We start from the raw sequence: 23,328 nt of genomic DNA, 5'->3' as shown, positions 1-23,328 counted from the left end.
TAGACTGGCTACTAATGCATGAGTGAGACAAAATAAAGTAGGAAAACCAGTGGTATCATGAATAACTGAGCCTAGAAGTAAGAGGAAAAGGGCCAGAGAAGACATAGAATTCAGTAGTGTTGAGGAGGAAAACCTTCCTCCGCCCTATGAGATTCTTCCAGATAAATTTAGAATCAAATTGACAGATTAACATAAGACAGATAAACAGGAGAAAATCAAATTTAATAAGCATACATATGGGGAATCCACACAGACATAAAATTCCAAAGACAATGAGGGAACATCATGAAGCTTTTATGAGCTAAGCAGATGGGTAGGGTCCAAAGATACAAAGGGCAGAAAGGCCATTAGAAAGAGGTGAAAGGAAATGTTTGGAAAAACAAGCTTGCCCTATTATGCAGATAAGTTCCTTAGGTAAGAGGGAGTCTCTGTTAATAGCTGTCTTCCTGGTATAGGTTCTTCTTAGCAAAGTAAATTTAGGCAGTTGAGTGGAATACAGAGAATTTTTTCTGCATCTGCTGGTTTTCTATTACTTTTAACTCAAAATAATCTTTATGCCATAGTGGGCCATCTTGGGGCAGCCTACCCTGGACCTCTAGAGTAGTAATAAACAAAACGTAGGGATTGAAAAAATGGAGTGGACTAGAAAACAGGAATACTTGATATAGATAAAAAACTGGAAAATTATCTAGTTATTAGAAAATCTACAATGGCACTAACATCATGAATTTTTTTTTGATTTTTTCCTGAATATCAAAGAAATTCTGACCTAGGAGACTTGTGTGATAATCATTTTTTTTTAAAAAAAATCAGGGATAATGTTCTCTACATAGATAATATAGATAATATGCTATTTCCATTTACATATTTTATATCCTCACATTATAAGCCTGTTCCCTATGAATAAGTTACTCCAATAATTTTAATGGCATCAAGTAAATAAATAATAAACACATCAGGTCAAAACCTAGTTCACAGAAACGCTTTTAGTTGAAAACTATAGAATTAGACCTCTGTTAACATCGTTATTTTTTTTCTTTTTTAAAAAGTTTATTTGTTTATTTTATTCTCGTGTACACAAGAAGAGGGGGCAGGAGCAGGGGGAGAGAGAGAGAGAGAGAGAGAGAGAGAGAGAGAAAGAAACCCAAGAAGGCTCCATGCTGTCAGTGCAGAGATAGATGCGAGGCTTGATCTCACCGCGAAATCATGGCCTGAACCCAGACCAAGGGTCAGATACTTAACCAAATGAGCCACCCAGACACTCCTCATTCTTTACTTTCTTAAAACAATTTCTATAACATACATTTCACTTTATAGATTTTGATTAAATATATAAATTATCTACTATGAATATTTTGATATATCCTTCAATATACAATTTATCTCTAATTGAAATATGCTCACTGATCTTAAGGACTTAATGAATTGGTTAATTAGCAATTGTAATCCTCTTCCTTTTTGCTGGAAATGTTTCAGTGATTCCTTGAGCAAACAACTCTGCATTCAGCTCTCTCAAGCATTTCTTTTTCTTTCACAACTTAGTTAACTGATCCCCTGGAGAACCGAGTGTGACATATTTGGTTTTCAAAAAAGAAAGTAAGAAAAGAAAAATGAAGAAATAGAAAACCTGCATTTTGATAACCTAGCACTTATGGTCTGGGCTTCTGAGACTTTAATTAAAATAATAAAATTTTATTGATCCCATGATTACTTTACATACCTTGTTACTTTGTGTTTTTAATTACAATTGAAAACTGTCTGCAACATTTTATTCCTCAGACTAAGTAGCACCAGATGTTTGGAGTAAACAAAATTCAGAATATATGTGGATTATCTTTCTTTTATAGAAGAATGGAAGTCCATTTTTCCTTCCTTAGGCACCTTGTATTCATAGGTGTGTTTTATCAGTTATTATCTTTAGCTCCCTACAACATGCAAGGATAACTAAAAAAATCCCACATTAAGCTACTTAAGACACATTTTTCTTTAGTTTCCTCAGTGTCAAACTTCCATGCAATAAGTGATAATAATATGGATAGACTAATTGGTGATGTTTATTATATGTTTAAGCACAAAATTATGAGCAGAGCAGATCAGTTTCATGTTTATCAATATTTCCTAAAGGATAAAGCACGAACTTTGAAGTTTGGCAAATCTGTAGTAAGGTTGGACTAGTGCATAGATCTGGTTCTGTCTCCTGTAAGTTACTTAAGTTTTATTTTTTTTCATCAGTTAATTAGGAAAAATAGAATCTATGTGAAAGCTATTATAAAAATAAAATAAAATAATACACGTAATCAACCCAATGTCTTGCAAAATAATAATGTCATTAATGTTATTATTTTCCAACCCATATCAGTATACGCCCCTACTATGTGCTTTTCAATGTTTAGTACAAAACATGGAAGTATGCAAATATATGTCTTAGGTACTTATAAATTATTTTAAAACAACAGAATGAATACATATCTGTGACATAGTGATCATTAGCAAGCCTTCTTTGGTAAGACTAATTGAGTTGAAATTATCAAATTTCATGGAAATTTGGAATAAAACATGGATTTAAGTGGAAAAGTTAAAAATCCCTCTCTGTCTCTTACTCCACTCTTATTTGTTTAAGGTTCCAAGCTCTGTGAGATAGCTTGTTGCCTGGGAACATTGACTTCCTTATTAATGAAAGGAAATATATTTAAAAAAGGAAAGATATTGAGAGGAAAAGTGGAAAAAAAACTATTGAATGAGGAGAATATAGGGTATTCTTCTTAGAATTCCCTGTTTAATGCACAGTGAAATTCAGAGGCCAGTAATACACTCAAAGAAGTGTAGTAAGAAACTGAATTATCACCTAATATTGGGATAATTTGCCTACCATATATCTAACAATAAGTGGAGAAGATCCCAAGATATATGTTAAATACTCTGTCAGGTTCTCAAACAGAATTCAGCAGAGAAATGACTTTAATATATGCAACAAAATGTCATTGCTGAGCATATAATTTAGTTTTTTATAAATATATACAATTTGAAGGTCAAGCTTATGTGTGCCAAGTAATGTAAAATTATATGTCAATCATTAAATATAATACCTGTATTATGTATATAAATATAAATATAAATCTATATAAATAAATATATATATGACAAAAATATGTAACACACTTAATGTAAGGCCAGTATAGGTCAATAAGTCAGTTAAATACATGAATGTTTTTAAGTTTTCTTATAAATTATGTAATATTATAATTAATTTAGACAATTCTTAAAAATATCAAATCCATTTTCCTTGAACTTTACACTTATAATGAATTTTATACATTTTCTTCTAAAAATGAAAAAACTAATATTCTTTTATTTTTGAGCCTTCTAAAACTGTTTAATTAAAGAATATTCTGTGGGGCGCCTGGGTGGCGCAGTCAGTTAAGCGTCCGACTTCAGCCAGGTCACGATCTCGCGGTCCGTGAGTTCGAGCCCCTCGTCGGGCTCTGGGCTGATGGCTCAGAGCCTGGAGCCTGTTTCCGATTCTGTGTGTCTCCCTCTCTCTCTGCCCCTCCCCCGTTCATGCTCTGTCTCTCTCTGTCCCAAAAATAAATAAACGTTAAAAAAAAATTAAAAAAAAAAAAAAGAATATTCTGACTGGTGGGAGGTGATATCTCATTGTGGTTTTGATTTGCATTTCTTTGATGATTAGTGATATTGAGCATTTTTTCATGTATCTATTGGTCATCTGCATGTCTTCTTTGGAGAAATGTCTATTCAGGCCCCCTACCCATTTTTAATTTTTTTTTTAATCTTTATTTATTATTGAGAAACAGAGAGCACGAGCAGGGGAGGGGAAGAGAGAAGGGGAGACACAGAATCTGAAGCAGGCTCCAGGCTCTGAGCTGTCAGCACAGAGCCTGATGAGGGGCTTCAACTCCCAAACCACAACATCATGACCTGAGCTGAAGTCGGACGCTTAACCGACTGAGCCACCCAGGCGCCCCTCCCTGCCCATTTTTTAATTGAATTGTTTCTGGTTTTACTGCTGAGTTGTGTAAATTCTTTATATATTATGGATATAAATCTCTTATCAGATATATCATTTGCAAGTATCTTTTTCTATTCACTAGGCTGCCTTTTTGCTCTGTTGATGATTTCTTTTGCTGTACAAAAGCTTTTTATTTTGGTGTAATCAACTCACATCAATTAGAATGGTTATTATCATAAAGACAAGTGTTGGTAAGGATGTGGGGAAAAGGGAGCATTTGTGCAATGCTGGAGGGAATATAAGTTAGTGTGACCACGGTGGAAATATATGGAGGTTTTTCAAAAAAATAAAAAAAAAAAATAGAAATACAACATGATCCAGTAATTCCATTGCTAGGTATTCACTCAAAGAAAATGAAAACACTGATTTGAAAAGATATATGCACCTCTATTATTTATTGCAACATTACTTACCATAGCCAAGATATGGAAGCAATCCAAGGGTTCATGGAGAGATGAATGGATAAAAAGATATTGTATATATAAACAATAGGATATTAACCATAAAAAAAATGAGATCTTGCCATTTGTGACAACATGGACAGACTTACAGGGTATAATGCTAGGTGAAAAAAGTCAGAAAGAGAAAGACAAATGCCATCTGATTTAACTTATATGTGAGATCTCAAAAAATAGAACAAATGAACAAATGAACAACGACAACAATAAAAACAGACTGTTAAATGCAGAGAACAGACTAATGGTTGCCAGCAGGGAAGTGGAAGGGGATGGATGAAATAAAAAAAGGGGATTAAGAGCTACCAACTTCCAGTTATAAAATAAATAAGTCAAGAAGATGAAAAGTATAGCATAGGGAATCAATCAGTAATATTGTAATAACATGGTGTGGTGACTACATTCTTGCCATGGTGAGCATTGAATAATGAATATAATTTTCAAATCAATATGTTATATATCTGAAATGAATATAATATTGTATGTTAATTACATTTCAATTAAAAAATAACTAGATATTAGAAAGGCAAACTACCAAAACAATCTGCATTTACTTATCCATATAAATTAATAATTTTATTATAAATTTCAATAAGAAAAATATATAAAATACATTGGCTGCTAAACTATTTTTTAAAAAACCTTGTATTTCATTTATAAGATATCAATAATTTAAATGTTAGTCTTCTATTTTGTTGATTCACTGATTAAGTAAATATTATTAAATCAAACTTTTAAATTGTCAATAACAAAATTTACTAAGTGATCCACTATTTCACTTTAAACATAAATCATAAATTTTGAAGATAATTTTATTTGTCATAAACTAAATAGTTTCTGTTTCTTGAAATTTTATTCTACTGGAATAACTCTATTTTATCTTTATTGCTTTTTGAAAAGAGTTAAAATTACCACAAAAAATTATAAAAATAAAAGGTCTAATAAGTGAGAAACTCAATTTGCATAATACTTAGATATATTGTAGCATAGCTGTCAACAGCACATATTTAATATTTATTTTTTAAAATCCTTGTTACAATAGGGCAAAATATGAAGATATCAAGGAATGTAATGTCAATTTTCTAACACAGCAATTAACTGACATTCTACAAAAAAGCAAAAGAGAAGGAAACAGAAATTGAATTTGAGGTTTTTCCCCTTCATTATTCTAGTGTTCCAGCAAACACTACTCAGTCACCATATATACATGGGCTCATCAGTGTCCTAAGGTTAGGAATAAACTTCACGTTAAGCAGGGCATCTTTAGGGAAGATATCTCACTAACTTGACAACAGAACATCAGGTTAGCACTACTCTGGGCATCATTCTGACTATGACATGAGCTCTTGCATTGCTTTATACCAAATATGTTTTTTGTTATTTGTTTTTTGTTTCTTTTCCCTAGCTTCAGACACTGGCACGCTGACTTCCTGCATGCACCCACACGCTGAAGTTTTGGCCTGGCCCCTGGCTTCAGCACTAATGACTCATTGAAAAACCCTATTAAAAGACTGATAACTAAACCAATTACTCAATTTCCTCTAAAAAATCATTCTGATTAATCCTATAATACATTTGTATACATTTGTGTATCAGTTACCGTCAGGTACCAGGTGAGCCATCATTATCTTATTTCTCATATCACTATACCTTGTGTTGATTCTTTTACCAGACACCATCTCCTACACTGTTACCCCCACCAAATAAAAATCACACTATGTCCTCAGGAACTCATAAATATTACCTGTAAATTCTCCCATATTTATTCTTTGTTTCTTTATATATTTTTTCTTGCTGGAACTGAATTTGAGATGTCCACTAAAGACACTGGGTACAGTCTTCTCAGAGTGAGATTTTTTTTCTCCCCCACATTACATACCCATATCCTGAAGATGTGTTGATTGTTTTCTATGCCTCTCACTCTTTTATTATACATTTTTATACTTCTATTTATCCCTCCAACCTCAAAATATCCAATTGGATTGAAATAATTCTTCATGACTTCAATATCTATGAAGATACATCCAACACCCTGGTTTCTCTTTGCCTTTTACCTCATCACTTCTGAAGATTTCTTTCTTCACCTCACTGCAACCTTTCATTCTTCCCTTGCTCATTTCCTAGACATTTTCAACCAAATATAAGTATACCACTTCAGCAAATAACCCCTGAAGCCTCTTCCTCTGCAGTAGCATCTCCTAACTTACCAACTATTTTCTACTACTCCAATGTCAAATTTTCTTCAACTTCTTGGTGACTTTCAGGTATTATCAACCATTATCTCATGGTCTCTCTTACTCCTTAAACTTCTTGTTTTTGATAGTCTATTGCTATATAGTCATTTCATTGCAAATAGTTTTTCTTCATTTTCCTTCTTCATGCTAACAACTCTATTTAAACTAAGATCTTTATTCTAAGTTGTGAAATACAGCAACCAGACTCAAACCAATTCAGATGAATGCATCTGTAGAAATACACAACTATGAGAACCACTCTTGCTTCAAGTTTAAAGCCACAGATTTCTACTAAGTTATTTGACCCCCAAAATACTATGTTATTCCAATAGGTTAGCTTGCTCATTCTGGTAAACAAAGATCACTTTAACATTCCCTCATTATCTTGCTTTCAATGACTTGTCTAAAAAAAGAAAAAAAAAAAGCAACCTAATTATTCACAAAATATCTTCATTTGGGTATACTATATCTCCATTTATTTAGCCTTTCATTTTTTTTCCTCTTTATGCCTAAGTCCAAACTTTTAATTTTTTCACTATACTGAATTGCATCTTGTTACTGAAAAAATCTCATGCACTTATCTCCTTTCCTTGTGCATCACTGTTTTTATCCTGTACTACACATGTTAAGTTTCTCAAAAACATAAGTATTGGACTTATACTTTAGACATCTCTAACAATTGAACAAATTATCTGTTCCATTTCATATGCAGTCTCCACAGAAATTGTTTATGTTTACTGTTTCTAATTATTCATGTTCTAGTCTGTCTTCTCCCTTCAGATTTTCATCCCTTTGTACCATCATTCTTTTTAAGTCCACAAATGGCTACTATCTTGAGTCTAAAAGCACCATTCTTATCAAGTTCATGAATGATTTGACTTTGTAAACACCTTGTTTTCAAGTTTACCAAATACTTTTCAAATTCAATCATTTATATGCTTTAATCCTACTTGGAGTCCCAGCAGCTTTGACAAAATCATTACTTCCACCTTATTGAAACACTTTAATGTCTTGTCTAAATGACCTCATTAAACTCACAGAACCTTCATTTCCCATTTATAAAAGAGGATAATTATCTTGCAGGATTGTTATATGATTCAGTGAGGTAATATATGTTAGACATCTACCAGTGGCTGGCTTAGGATGGACTCAGTCAAGAGAAGCAGATGTAATAGTAATTAATTCCTCAAACATTCTAATTGGTCTCTAGGTCTCATCCATGCTTTATGAGATGCAAGTTAGCAGGAATCATCCTATTTTATATACTGTTTAAATCCAAATCTGAACACAAACATAACAAAACTTTGCAACATAGCAGTAAACATTTATTAAAATAATGAATGATTTCTCTTGGTGAAACAATTTTTTTTAACCAAAAAGTATAACTAATCAGTTTAGACCCATCTCTTTCAGCAGGACAGGTGGAAAATTTTCTGTGTTCTCACTTTATGCAAACGTAGCCCTGTCTTTTCGGTTGGTTAGAAACATCTTTCAGTACCCACCTGATAGATGATATATATTGAAGACTTAATTTCTTTAGACCATGGAGCAGTAACTTATCACTGAGAAGACAGTGATGAAGTCCCTGAATACTTTCATACTTTCTCTCTACACTCAAACTGTGTTAATTCACAAAATATATTTCATCTGTAAAGTATAAATTTTATCATATTTAGAGGTTTAATTACAGACAAATTGTTAAATTGCTTGTGTATGTAGACGGCACATTCCTAAAAGTGAAAATACAAAATCCATATATATCAAATTTAATATGTTCCTTATGGACATCCTCCAGCACAAGTTGCTGTATATGACCAAAATATAGATTTACAATGGTTTACATCACCCATATGTAGCACCGATTCTTATCTCTATATGTCAGAATTATGCATACTTGAAGTCTTCTATGGACTTTCACTTCAGTTGTTATTCCTTTCTTTTTAATGTTTATTTATTTTTGAGACAGAGAGAGACCGAGTGGGGGAGGGGCAGAGAGAGAGAGGGAAACCCAGAATCTGAAGCAAGCTCCAGGCTCTGAGCTGTCAGCACAGAGCCCGACAGGGGGCTTGAACTCACAAACCGTGAGATCATGACCTGAGCCGAAGTCAGACGCTTAATCGACTGAGCTACCCAGGCACCCTGTTACTCCTTTATTTTTTTTTAATGTTTAATTATTTTTGAGGGGGGGGGGAGTAGTGTGTATGAGCAGGGGAGGGACAGAGAAGGGGAAACACAGAATCCGAAGCAGGCTCCAGGCTGTGAGCTGTCAGCACAGAGCCAGACGTGGGGCTCCAACCTATGAACCATAAGATCATGACCTGAGCCAAAGCTGGACCCCCACTCGACTGAGTCACCCAGGCAACCCCAGTTGTTGTTATTTCTTATTAAAGGTAGACTCTCTGGATGCAACCCATTACAAAATATTATTCCTTTATTACCTTCATTCCTTTTAAACAATTGGTGTGATGTTCAAATAAATACAGAAATAGGAAACTAGTTTCATAGTAGCAAAAATATTATATGATAATTGTTTCTTATGAGGCTATAAGTTTGAAAAAATAGTAGAAAGCAAATGTATTGCTTTAAAATCCAACATATGTATTACTTTTTTTTACAGTGACAAATCTACATCTTATTTTGTACCTGATCTAGGTCTTCACTCCTTTTTAAAAGCTTCATTTTCTTTTTCACTTGCACTCAAATATACTTATTCTCTCATATTTTCTTTTTATTTCTTTGGCAACAAACCTCAAACTTGTTTTGCTGAATTTTCCTCATTTTTCTGAACTGTAAGTAGTAGAAAGCCTCAGAATTGGATCGCTTTCGTTTTTACAATAGCACCTACTTTCTAATAAGATGCTGTATTAACTCTTATTATTTTACATACTATTCGTATAATGGTGACTCAAATTTTAATCTTCAAATCTGTCCTCCTACCTGAATTGCAGACCCTTACATTTAACTGACTAAATGACATATCCACTTGGATTTCTTATAAGAATCTTAACATGCCCGAAACTATCCTCTTGAGTTCCCATTTCTTCAGTTATACCTCCTAGACAAGTGGTCCCTGTCTCATAAAACTTTAACAACATTCATCCAATTGCTCACAGAAAAACATTTGATTTCAAATATTTTTTAACAACCACTGCTCTTCATATCGATAGTACCACTACCTACTCAGTAAATTCATCAGTATTTAATACTATATCTTCCATTATCCTAAATTAATCTCCCTGCTTTCACTTTTGTCTACCATAAGCACCATAGTACTTTTTGAACAGTCACCTTTTTTTCCTTCCTTTATTTTTCAATTCTGACCATGGTATATTTCTTGTTTCCTAAACATATAAACACATCCTCACCTCATAATATTTGCTAACCAAGTTTTATGCCTAAAACATGTACTAGATCAAGGCTACTCAGTGCCAATCTCAATAAAATAAGAAACTTGAGCTAGAAAAATACTAAAAAATATTGCTTTCTTGATAGTGATATTTTGCTTAGTTTCATCTATGATTTACATTATAATGGAAGTTTCCTTTCTAGTGCTGAATTAGTAAAAGTTCACACATTTGACCATTCTGGTCTATGTCCCAAACTTTGACACCTTTTAAATATTGACATAACTCATGATGTCACTTTATTAACATCCTTGCCCAAATATCACCTCGAGATCCCTTCCCTGAAAACCTTATATAAAATAGTACATCATCCCTTTTTTCAACATTATTTTTCTTGACAACAGTTACCATATAAACAACAAATCATCAACAACCACACAACTTATTATTTGTTTATGTTACCTGATTTTACTATTCCAATGTCTCTATCAACCTGACCTCACTATTCCAGGACACATATTCAGGAAGACAAAAATAAAAATAATCTTATAATTTATTTCACCAACTTCCCAAAAATTCAATTAAGATGAAATTCAGATTAACCAGGAAGTAAAAGAAGATACAAAAAGTATACATGGAAACAAATGAAAATAACATAGTAGTCTAAAACCTCTGGGATGCCACAAAATTTCTAAGATGGAAGTTTATAGCAATACCAGCCTGTATCAAGAAGCAAGAAAAATATCAAATAAAAAACCAAACCTTGCACTTAAATGAGCTAGAAAAACAACAACAACAACAAAAACTTAAAACCAACAGAAGGAAGGAAAAATAAGAATATATAAGAAAAAAATGATACAGAAACTAAAAATATAATAGAACAGATCAATAAAATCAGGAGATAATTGTTTTAAAAAATCAATAAAATTGATAAACTTCTAGCAGACTTATCAAGAAAAAAAAAGACTCAAATAAATTAACAAACAAAAAAAGGGGAGAAATAACAACCAATACCATAGAAAAACAATAATTATAAGAGAATATTATGAAAAACTATATGCCAACAAATTGGATAACCTAGAAGAAATATGTTCCAAGAAACATACAAGCTACCAACACTGAGACAGGAAGAAACAGAAAATTTGAACAGATGGATAACCAGCAAAGAAATTGAGCCAGTAATTAAAAAACTCCTAACAAACAAAAGTCCAGGACTAGGTGGTTTTACAGGCAAATTCTACCAAACATTTAAAGAAGAGTTAATACTGGGGCGCCTGGGTGCTCAGTCAGTTAAACATCTGACTTCGGCTCAGATCATGATCTCATGGTTTGTGAGTTTGAGCCCCACATCGGGCTCTGTGCTGACAGCCTGGGGCCTGCTTCAGATTCTGTGTCTCCCTTCCTCTGCCTCTCTCCCTCCCTCACTCTGTCTCTGTCTCCGAAGGGTAAATAAAGATGAAAAAAAATTTAAAAACAAAAGAAGAGTTAATACTTATTCTTCTCAAATTTCTCAATCTATTCCAAAAAATAATATATTATATAAATAATATAATTGATTATAATAATATAATATAATATAATAGGAAGGAAATTTTCAAAATTCATTGTATGAGGGCAGCATGACCCTAATACCAAAACCAGATAAAGACACCAAGATAAAAGAGAATTACAAGCTGATATTCCTGATGAATATAGATGCTAAAATTCTTAACAAAATATTAGCACACTGAATTCAACAATATTTTTTTAAAAAATCATTCACTGCAATCAAGTACCATCCTGATCAAAATACCAACAGCATTTTTCACAGAACTAGAACAAACAATCCTAAAATGTGTATGGAACCATAAAATACCAAGAGTAGGTGAAGCAATCTGGGACAAGAAAAGAAAAGAAAAGCTGAAGACATCACAATTCTGGACTTCAAGTTATATTACAAAGTTGTAGTAATCAAAACAGTATGGTACTAGCACAAAAATAAATACATAGAACAGTAGAACAGAATAGAAAAGCCAGAAATAAACCCACAATTATATGGTCAATTAATCTTTGACAAAGCAGAAAAGAGTATCCAATGGAAAAAGAGTCTCTCCAACAATGCTGTTGGGAAAACTGGACAGCAACATGCAAAATAATGAAACTAGACCACTTCCTTACACCATACACAAAAATAAATTCAAAATGTTTTAAAGACTTAAATATGTGACCTGAAACCATAAAAATTCTAAAAGAGAACACAGACAGTATCTTCTTTGACATCGGCTGTAGCAACTTCTTTGTCAATATTTTCCTGAGGTAAGGAAACAAAATCAAAATAAACTATTGAGACTGCATCAAAATAAAAAGCTTCTGTACAACCAGCCAACAAAACTAAATGGCAACGTACAAAATGGGAGAAGATATTTGCAAATGACATATCCAATAAAACTTTAGTATCCAAAATATATAATTTATACAACTCAAAACTCAAAAAACAAATAATCTAGTTAAAAATGGGCAGAAGACATGAACAGACATTTCTTCAAAGAAGACATACAGATGTCCAGCAGACACATGAAAAAATATTCAACATCACTCATCGCGAGGGAAATGCAAATCAAAACTACAATGAGGTATCATTTGACACCTGTCAGAATAGCTAAAACAAAAAAATACAAGAATAAGTGTTGGTGAGGATGTGGAGACAAAGAAAACCTAATGCGCTGTTTGTGAGAATGCAAACTGATTCAGCCACTGTGGAAAACAGTATGGAGTTTCCTCAAAATTTAAAAATAGAACTACCTTATGATCCAGCATTGTAGTACTGGGTATTTACCTGAAGAATATAAGAACACTAATTCAAAGGGATACATACAACCCTATATTTATCTAAATATTATTTACAGTAACCAAGATATGGAAACAGCCCAAGTGTCCATCAGTTGATGAATGGATAAAGAGAAGGAGTAAATACACGTAATGGAATAGTATTCGACCATAAAAAATGATCTTGCCATTTGCAACATGGATGGAGTGAGTGAGTATAATGCTTAGCGAAATAAGTCAGTCAGAGAAAGGCAATACCATATGATTTCATTCAGATATGTAATTTAAGAAACAAAACAAATATGGAAAGGAGAAAAGTAAAAGAGAGGGAGAGAAAGGGAGAAGGAAAAATAAAAAAAACAGACTGAATTATAGAAGACAAACTGATGGTTACCAGAGGGGAGGTAGGTGGCAAAATGGGTGAAATAGGTGATGGGAATTAAGAAATACACTTATTGTAATGAACCCAGAGTGATGTATGGAAGTGTAGAACTACTATATTGTACCCTTGAAATTGATATAACACTGTGTGTTAACTAACTGGAATTAAATTAGAAGCTTAAATAAATACATAAATAATAAATGGAAATTCAAATATCAATTTTATTTTTTTATTTAAAGTTCATTTATTTATTTTGTGTGTGTGAGAGAGAGAGAGAGACAGAGACAGAGACAGAGAGTGTGTGTGTGTATGCGTGTGTGTGTGTGCATGTGTGCGCATAAACTGGAGAAGGGCAGAGAGAGAGATGGAGAGAGAGAGAATCCTAAGCAGGCTCTGCACCATAGGCACAGAATCCAATGCAGGGCTTGATCGCACGACTGTGAGATCATGACCTGAGCTGAAATCAAGAGTCATATGCTTAACTGACTGAGGCATGCAGGTGTCCCTCAAATATTAATTTTAAATAGGTATTGCAAAATCATCATTTCCTCCCAAATCTCACTTAAAATTCGTGTTCAAACTCATTTCTCTACCAATTCTAAAATATCATATCATAAATTATAACCAGCTTTTAGTAAACTCTCACAATGAGAGACTAACTTTAAAGTAGACCTCAAAAGTCATCTTTTTTCTTTTCCCCCTGAGAAGCTACCAGAATTCTCCTAAGGTAATAGTAGTCTTACCAGGGATGCCTGGGTGGCTCAGTAGGTTGAGTGTCTGACTTTGGCTCAGGTCATGATCTCATGGTCCATAAGCTCAAGCCCTACACCGGGCTGTGTGCTGACAGGTTGGATCCTGGAGCCCGCTTCAGATTCTGTGTCTCCCTCACTCTCTGCACCTCCCCTACTTGTGCTCTGTCTGTCTCTCTCTCTCTCAAAAATAAATAAACAATATACTTGTCAGCGGGCTGTAGGCAGTAAGGGAATTTAACTTTTCATTTCCTTAGTTTCCCACATTACTGTGGCAAACACTTAAACCCCTTTCCTTTCTTCTTAGCCAGGAGTGTCCAAGGAATATCACACATATTCCACCTGCAGGGTGGGGGTGTGCCAGCCTATATTTTGCCCTCAGCTTGCCCCATGCTCCCTCATCAATAATTTTCCATATTTCTAAAACTGTTTAGGCACACCTTAAATCACGAAAATAGAGGATATATTTCAAGTACTAAAAAAATTGAGGCTCACCTGACTATAGAAAACCATGAAGCAGCAAAGGTAGAGGAAAACTAGAGTCCAGGGTGAATTGTCCTCAGAAGTTACCTTGGAAGTTCTAGAAATATCACATGCTTGTTGTTGCAACTTAATCCAGAGACTGATGGCTTCTTTTCTGTTTTAGCCTTCCAAATTATCAGCTAGTGCCTCTCCCTGGCTGAATCTGGTCCAGAATTTTACTAGGAAAGAGATTCTGGGAAATATGGTTTCTCTATGTTGTGGAATAGACATTAATAGGTAGTGAGAGAGATTTTATGTTCATAGTAGATATTTCACCACCAACACACACACATACAGACACACACCCAGACACACACGGAGACATACACACTCACAGATTTAATTGTAAATCTGCTTATCAGATCCCAGAGAAGTCTTGTCCTTCCAAGCATCTTTCTATTTTGTCTATTATTTTTTTTTCCTTTCTTCTTTGCAGAAGTGACTGGTCTAAGTCACATGAAAAACTATAACATATCAAAAGGGTAAATAAATATAGAAACCTCATCCATGCTAGTTGCATCACTTTGACTTTCAGGTTTTTCCTCTTTACTTTGGATCTTACAGGGAATTTGAGGGATTGAAACATTTTATTTTTTATTTTTATTTTTTTTTTAATTTTTTTTTTTCAACGTTTATTTATTTTTGGGACAGAGAGAGACAGAGCATGAACGGGGGAGGGGCAGAGAGAGAGGGAGACACAGAATCGGAAACAGGCTCCAGGCTCTGAGCCATCAGCCCAGAGCCTGACGCGGGGCTCGAACTCACAGACCGCGAGATCGTGACCTGGCTGAAGTCGGACGCTCAACCGACTGCGCCACCCAGGCGCCCGAAACATTTTAAAATAAGAGGTAAACTGACTTGAAATCCATCTTTGTTCTTGCAATGTTGATTTTGGTTACATTGAAATTAGTTAGAGTTAATTAGAAACGTCTGATTTTTACAGCAAAAGGAAACATATTTTTCCTAAAACATTTTCCAAAAGGACATTTCTTATTGTTTGATGACCAGTTGACTAAGTCAGGTCCTATAACTTGGAAATACAACATTGAATACATAGATAAAGCAAACACTTATGTTAAAATAATGCCTTAGACAACACTCACTAAATAGCTTCCTGAGCATCTCAGTCTGGGAAATACCAGGACTCTGATTTCCAAAATTCCTACAATTTATTTTTTATTTCTGTCTCCTTTTTGCAACCCTCATAAAGGCTTGAAGGAGGAAGAATCAAGTTAAATTAAGGTTCCACCAGCAAACTTCTGGGAAAAACTTGATCTAAATCATAACTTTTGCTCAGTGTCACTGAGCATGAGGCAAGCCTACAGGCCGCAAGCACCTGCCACCCTCAAGGTGGGATACATGTGATATTCCTTGGGCGCTCCTGGCTGACAAAGAATAAAGGAAAGGGGAAAAACAAATGTTAACTGATAGAGATCATAGTCATGCAGGACCTGAGTCTTACAAGTATCTTAGTAAATTACAAGAAAAGGACAGTGTTATCAATAGCCTAATATCCAGAAATCTACAGACTCCGTTTCCTGGAGCCCCAACAACACCCCTCCATGGTGATGTGGGAAACAAAGGGAGAAGGAATGGCAGGTAAAACTAAATTTCTTTATAACCTGCAGCCCGTTGACAAATACTTGAGGCTGGCAGAGTACAACATTTCTTCAGGAACTCCGTACCATCTTAATGTTAATCCTCTGCTAGAAGGAAAGAAACAGTATCCTGTGAGTCTTCTTTAGCATATGAAAATCTCACTGGAAACTTCCCCTGGACTTTACCTCCCCCCAACTCCCAAATATATAACCAGTCTCTACATAGGGTTTGGGACAGCTCTTCCTGCCCACAGGTCTGATCCCTGTGCTTTAACAAAATCACCTTTGTGCACCAAAGAATTCCTTCTTGTCTGTCGGCTCCAGGCCCCATGATCCCCTCATTACCCCAAAAACTTCATTACCACTATTGAATTTCTGTTACTTACTTGGAGTGTCCTTGCATCCCAGGAAGAACTATTATGGAAACATCATAATATAATGATCCACAGAATGGTAATACGCAGTAACATAATTAAATACACAAAATGTATTCTACATTATGTTACAGTGATTTTTATCCTAATAGTTAAATTTCATTTCTGAGTGACCTGAAATTCGTCTTAAATGTAGGGCAGTGGTTCTTAGCAAGGGATAATTTTGCCCCTCCAGGGGAAAAATATATGAAGACATTTTTAATTGTCACAGCTTTCAAGTGGAAACGAGGTGAGGGGAGAGATTTACTGACATCAAATGGATGTGGGTGAGCAATGTTATTGAACATCCTACAATGCATCCCACACATAAAGAATTATCTGGCATTAAATGCCAATAGTGCCAAGGTTAAACATACTAATCACGAGTAAGAAAATAAAATAGCACAATTTCACCAGTAATATTCTCTTTTAGAAATGTTATTGTGGTAGAGTCCCTTCCTAAGGAATGTGGTGGAGGCCTTCTCAGAAGAAAGGCAAAGTGCAACGTGGCCCAATCAACTCCTATACATGTATGCATAACTCTGACGTGACTCTGTAACTTGGACTGTGTCCAATCAGAGTATATGTGTCACCATATATGGAAGACAAAAAAGTAGAAATTGCGTAAAAGGCTACACCCTTCTGTGCTCAGGGCTCAGGGGTCTTAGCCTGCTGAGCCAGTGCTGGCACAAAGAAAGCTGTTTCCTAGAAAGAAGAGCCTTAGTATCCTGTCTCTCTGCATGAGAATCCTGCTGTATTATCTTTTTACTATGTTTTTGCACTTGCAGAAGTAGGGTACAACAAATTAAAGTATAAAAGTGAATTTAAAGTAGGACATCTTAGTGAAACACAATTAAAGATTACTTTAAAAATTACTATAATATAAAATTAAAATTTCTATATTTTAGAAAAAGTAGCCATAAAAGATAATGTCTGGATTTCTAACCCTTAAGATCTTTACAGGGTTTTTTTTTTCATTAATTTGTCTCAATTTAAAGAAATTGTATTATAAAATAATTTATAATTATAAATTTCATTTTATTATATATGTCCTTAAGAGAACACAATGTGCTTCAGAGAGTCATAAATATTCATAAGTTTTTTATGATGAAAGAGTCATTTTTAAGATCTTTATGAAAATACTACATAGGTAAGAGGTTATCGAAAAATATGACTAAGTGAAAAGTCAAAGGGAAATTTGAGTTAATGTTTGTGAATGACAGAGCCAATGAAAGGACCATAAGGCTAGAGGAAGAATATTATATTGAGTATAACACTGATTTTCCTAGAGGCAGTCACTGTGGAATGAATAGTATTGTCTCCAGGATTATTCCTTAGATTCCTTAAGCAGATGTACTATTGGCCTCTCATAAGTTTTATAATTATCAAGAAGCATGGCCCAAGGTAATCTATTTTGTTGGCCCACATAACAATGGGCCAAGTGTAGTAGTGGATCGAGGTAAAATGATAATGCCCCAGTCATTATTGAGTATCCAATCAGCCAGTAGCAAAATCTAATGTTCAGTGTCCAATATGGCATTAGTTACTGGTGTCAGCCAAATAAATAATTTATTTTCCCTAAAATATTTATTCTGAATATGATTTTTCCCTGCCTGCCAGGCTTCTGCTAGTAACACCATCCAAAGACTTATTGAATACCCTATTTATTGTTTCTGAATCCTGTAAACTATTGCTTTTTACGAAATAACTCACTTTAAAACTAAAAAATAGCAAGACACCAGGGTGACATCCTTGATATTCACTGGTCATTCTTTATATCCTATCATCCAGAAAATGTTGACCTAAAAATGTGGAATGGCTCTTGAAGAATCAAATATTATAGTCAGCTGGGAGACAGCACAAGGTTACAGCGCCATCCCAAAGGATTTGGTATAAACTTTGAAGCTGTGACTTAAATATAGTGCTTTTTTCCTCCCACTACCGTATTTGGATCAAGGAACAGAGGTTACGAAGGGAAGATGCACTGTTCTCTATTATACACTGGCAAAAATTTTGCTTCCAGTTTCAGACGACTTAAAAACTCCAAGGAAATTCTTCCACCAGACAATATAACAGTTGTGTTTTCAATTTTTTGTTTTTAATTTTTAGAGAGAGAGAGAGAGAGAGAATGAGCATGCAAGCAGGGGAGAGAGAATCTTAAGCAGGCTCCATGCTCAGTGCAGAGCCTGATGTGGGGCTCAATTCCATGACCCTGGGATTGTGACCCTAGCTGAAATCAAAAGCCAGATGCTCAAATGACGCAGGCACTCCAACAATTTTTTTTTTAATTTAATGTTAACACTGCCACCATTTCAATATGCACTCTTCATGCCACTGAAATAGAAGAAGAAAAGGGTATAGAAGAAGAATATGGATAAATAAGGATAAAGAAGAAGAAAATGAAATAAAAGAAGAAAAGAAAATGATCAGTAGGAAATTGGATTTGATACTACACAATGAGGAATACATTGTATCTAGAGCAAACTGTCCAGCACTGTGATGCACCCTAATAAAAGTATTTGAAGTTTAAAGCAATAAATACAGGAATGACTCTCAAGGGCTCAGACTTTCTCAAGAATAAAATTTTGATCACTCAGTCTTATAAAGAACAATAGCAAGCTGGAAATTCTGGTTGAGATCACAGGTAATAGAAATGGGTAATAAAATGAAAAAGTTATAAACAAAAATTGCATTTTCATGGCCAGCTACAGAAACTAAGACTATAGTAAAAGCCTATATTTTCTACATTTTTCTCTTTTCCCACTCCATTTCCTCTTTCATACTGTATTACGTACTGACTGTGGTTATTTTTAGAACTTATTTTATGGGGTACAGGTTATTCAGTTGGATTTTGATTGAACCAGAGAGGAATGCACATGATCCACATGGATTCCATGTCTAAAGATTTTAGTATCTCCCTTTGGAGTGACAATGAGCATATTTATGTTTGTGTCAGGGATATTTGTATTATGTAATATAGGAGCTTGTAGATGTTGGTAGTTTTAGAAAGTAAAGAATGAGAAGCTATGTGTATATATACTGATAAGGAATATCACAGAAGTGGACCATGGTGGATATGATGAATTGACAAACATAAAATTTGGAAGTCAGATGTAAGGCACAGATTAGTATTTCTGGTGACAAAATAACAAAGAGGTTTGTATTTTTGTTGTTGTTGTTATTGTTCTCTCTGTGACAGTATTCACAAATGTTCTAGAAACCAGTCTTTGGTTTTGTAGTATGAAGAGCCTAGAGGCTTCTGGTTGTGGCGATGGGAATATGGGTCCAGAGCCAATAGTTGTATTGATAGCTTTCCAAATGAGAAGGTAGAGTTCTCAGATTGCAAAAATAGCTCTCTTGATTACCTGGTTTGTGACTTGGTGTACTAGTTCATTTTATATGTCAACCTGACTCAGTAATGGAGTGCCCTGACATTTCGTTAAACAGAATTCTGGGTGTACCTGTGAAAGTATTTGTGGATGAGATTAATATTTGAAATGATACACTCAGTAAACCATATTGTCCTTTCTTTTTTTTTTTTTTTTTAATTTTTTTTTTTTCAACGTTTATTTATTTTTGGGACAGAGAGAGACAGAGCATGAACGGGGGAGGGGCAGAGAGAGAGGGAGACACAGAATCGGAAACAGGCTCCAGGCTCTGAGCCATCAGCCCAGAGCCCGATGCGGGGCTCGAACTCACGGACCGCGAGATCGTGACCTGGCTGAAGTCGGACGCTTAACCGACTGCGCCACCCAGGCGCCCCCATATTGTCCTTTCTAATGTCAGTGGGCCTCATCCAATCAGTTGAAGGCCTGAATAGTACAAAAGACCAGCCATCCCCTGAGGGAGAGAGAATTCCTCCTGCCTGAGAGCCTTTAAGCAGTGATAATTGGCTTTTTCCTGCCATCAGACCTGAACTGAAACATTGGCTCTTCCTGGGTCTTAAACCTGCCAACTTTCAAACTGAAACTGTGCCATTGGCTTTCTTGGGTCTCCAGCTTGCTGGCTCACCCTAAAGATCTTGTGACTTGCCAGCCTCCATAATTGTGTGAGTTAATTGTTTATTATAAACGTCTTTCTGTGTGTGTGCATACACACATACACATATCTACATCCTATTGACTCTGGGTTTTTTTTTCCAAAAAAACTCTGAGTAATACATTTGGAGTTAGAAATTATTAAAGGCGAAGTTTAATTTTATCAGCACTTTCAATACTCTTTAGGCAGTTTATAACCTATCAGTAATCCCCTTATGCATAACCTAGATAAAATAGATTCTCTTCTGTGAAACTAAACTCTGAATGATATAAATGCATGTCTAAAATTGTCTTCTTTCCACCTTTATGCTTGATTAAATGTTTAGTTAATTGATTTTATACTTTTAGATTAGAAATAATTTTCTCTGAGAATTTTGAGGATCTGTCCCATTGTTCTCCCTTTCTTCTAGATTCCTATTATATATGTGGCTCCACTAAGATACTGATGTATTGATTTTTTTTTTCAGACTTTTCTCTTTTTCTTGTTTTGGATGGTGTCTATTCCTGTGTTTCTAAATCAATTGTTTTCTCTCTGTAGAACATAATCTGTTATAAAACAATCCAATGGAATTTCATTTCATATATTTATTTATCTGAAAGTCTCATTTGTTTCTTTAGCTAAATATATTAATTCTCTCATCCTTAAATTCAAAATTTTCTTTAAATTATCTTTATATTCATAATTTTCATAAATCTTTGAACATATTTGTTAGTACTATTTGAAATTCTTTGTCTTCTAGTTCTATTGTTTTATTCATGTTAACATTATTTTGTAGAGTATCTGAATAATGTTATTTTCCCTTAAGAGTACTAAATTTGTTAGGGGATATTTAATGTTATTGAAAATCAGCTTGGTATTGGCTCAGTTATGGAGTGAACTTTAATCTAGAAGGTGCAAAATGCTACGATCTCTGGCTATCCACTGAATGTCCCAAGTGTTCAGTGTGGGTATTCTAACTTGATGGGCTAGAACTTGAACATCTCCTGGTCTTGAGTGTATTCTGGTAATTGTTGATGTTGTTCTCTGCCCAGTCTTGCTGAATTTCACAATTTACAGGCACTAATTTTTACTGAGTGAAAGAATCAAGAGAAAATGTGTGCCAATTTCTATTATGTTCTGTCTGTGTTATTCTCCCTACTAAAACACTACATACAATAAATTCAGTAGACTACTCCCCAAGTTCCAACCACTTCCACCTTATATTGGCTGTTTCCTGTAATACTAGCTTTAATTATTTTTTCCAACCTATTTATTTGCCTTTTAAGATTGTATAATATTTTCCCCATAAAGATGTTTCTATTTTTAATTTTTGTTGAATTTATTAACCTTTTTATGACCCCTAGATTTTGAAATTTAGAAAATCTTCCTCCTTTCCAAAATAAAAAAAAAATTGTCACAATTTTTAAATTATGTTTTGATTTATTTTTATGTTTGTATCTTTGCTTCTTTTAAAAAATTTTCCTAATGTTCTCTGTGAGACATGAACCCAATTTTCTTTCCCAAGATTACTAATAGCCTGCTCTAACACCATTTTATTAAATACTTTGTCATTTGTCCCTAAATGTGAAAAACATTTTTCTAACACTTAAATGCCATTTAACACCTGCAGTTGTGTGTTCTGCCTTTTTCATTCTAGATTTTAAGTTCCTAGTTAAATGGTAATTTATTCTATATAATTTACTCTATATATTTATCTAAATGTATAGTATATAGAAATCTCTCAATAATTATTAACTAAACAAATAATTTTTTTATTTATTTATATAAACAAAAAAGTAATTGATTCTTGCTCTAAGTATAATTCATTAATTCTAAGACATGACAGTAACATAATGTTATAAACTCTCAGAAAAGAAAATGTTAATGAAACAACTACCCAATGATACTTAATTACTTAGACTTCATTATGTGCTTACATTTTTATACATGGATTTTTGTCATTTCTGTGTAAACATACAAAGGAAAATATAAGCAAAATAATTTGTTTAAGTGAGAGGCCAGCAAACGTTTTCTGTAAAAAGACAAAAAGCAGATAGTTTAGAGTTTGCCATAGGATCTAAGTACAACTGCTCAAATCTGGCCTTGTAGCAACAAGCAGTCATAGACAAAAGGCAAACTAATAGAGATGCTGTGTTCCAGTAAACTTTTATTTAAAAAAAAAAACAAATGACACCTTGAATTAAATTATGGACTATATTTACCCAACTCCTGGGTTAAATATAACTCCAAAAAATTTTAGAATTCAGATTCCAAATCTTCAGAATTATTTTGACTCGGGGTCATCAATATGTTTACTATACAGTATCATCCTCAAAATGGTCCATCAAAATGCTTTTAATGAGGCATTGTTTAAAAAAATGTGCTAATGATCTAAAGCAACACCATGCAATAGAAATATAATATGAGCCATATATGCAATTTTAAGCTTTTTTAATAATCCCATTTAAAAAAGTAAAGCAAATTAAATTAATAGTATGTATTTTGTTTAATTCAGTATATCTAAAATTGTATCATTCCATTATGTAATAAATGTAAATATTATTATTAATTTTATATTTTTACAGACAAATTTTTGAAATTTGGTGAATATTTTATACTTACATCGTGTCTTCATGTATACCTGCTGCATTGTAAATGTTTGTCATCCACATACTGATGGTATTTACTCTCTCCTACAGTATAAGTGTAGAGGATATTCCTCCAAGTTTGTAATTCAAATTCTGCAAATTTTAAATGTTTTATTTTCCCCAAAAGTGTCCAA

The sequence above is a fragment of the Leopardus geoffroyi genome, chromosome D1 (assembly GCF_018350155.1).
Source record: "Leopardus geoffroyi isolate Oge1 chromosome D1, O.geoffroyi_Oge1_pat1.0, whole genome shotgun sequence".
NCBI lineage: Eukaryota > Metazoa > Chordata > Mammalia > Carnivora > Felidae > Leopardus > Leopardus geoffroyi.
This window is presented reverse-complemented; position numbering follows the sequence as displayed.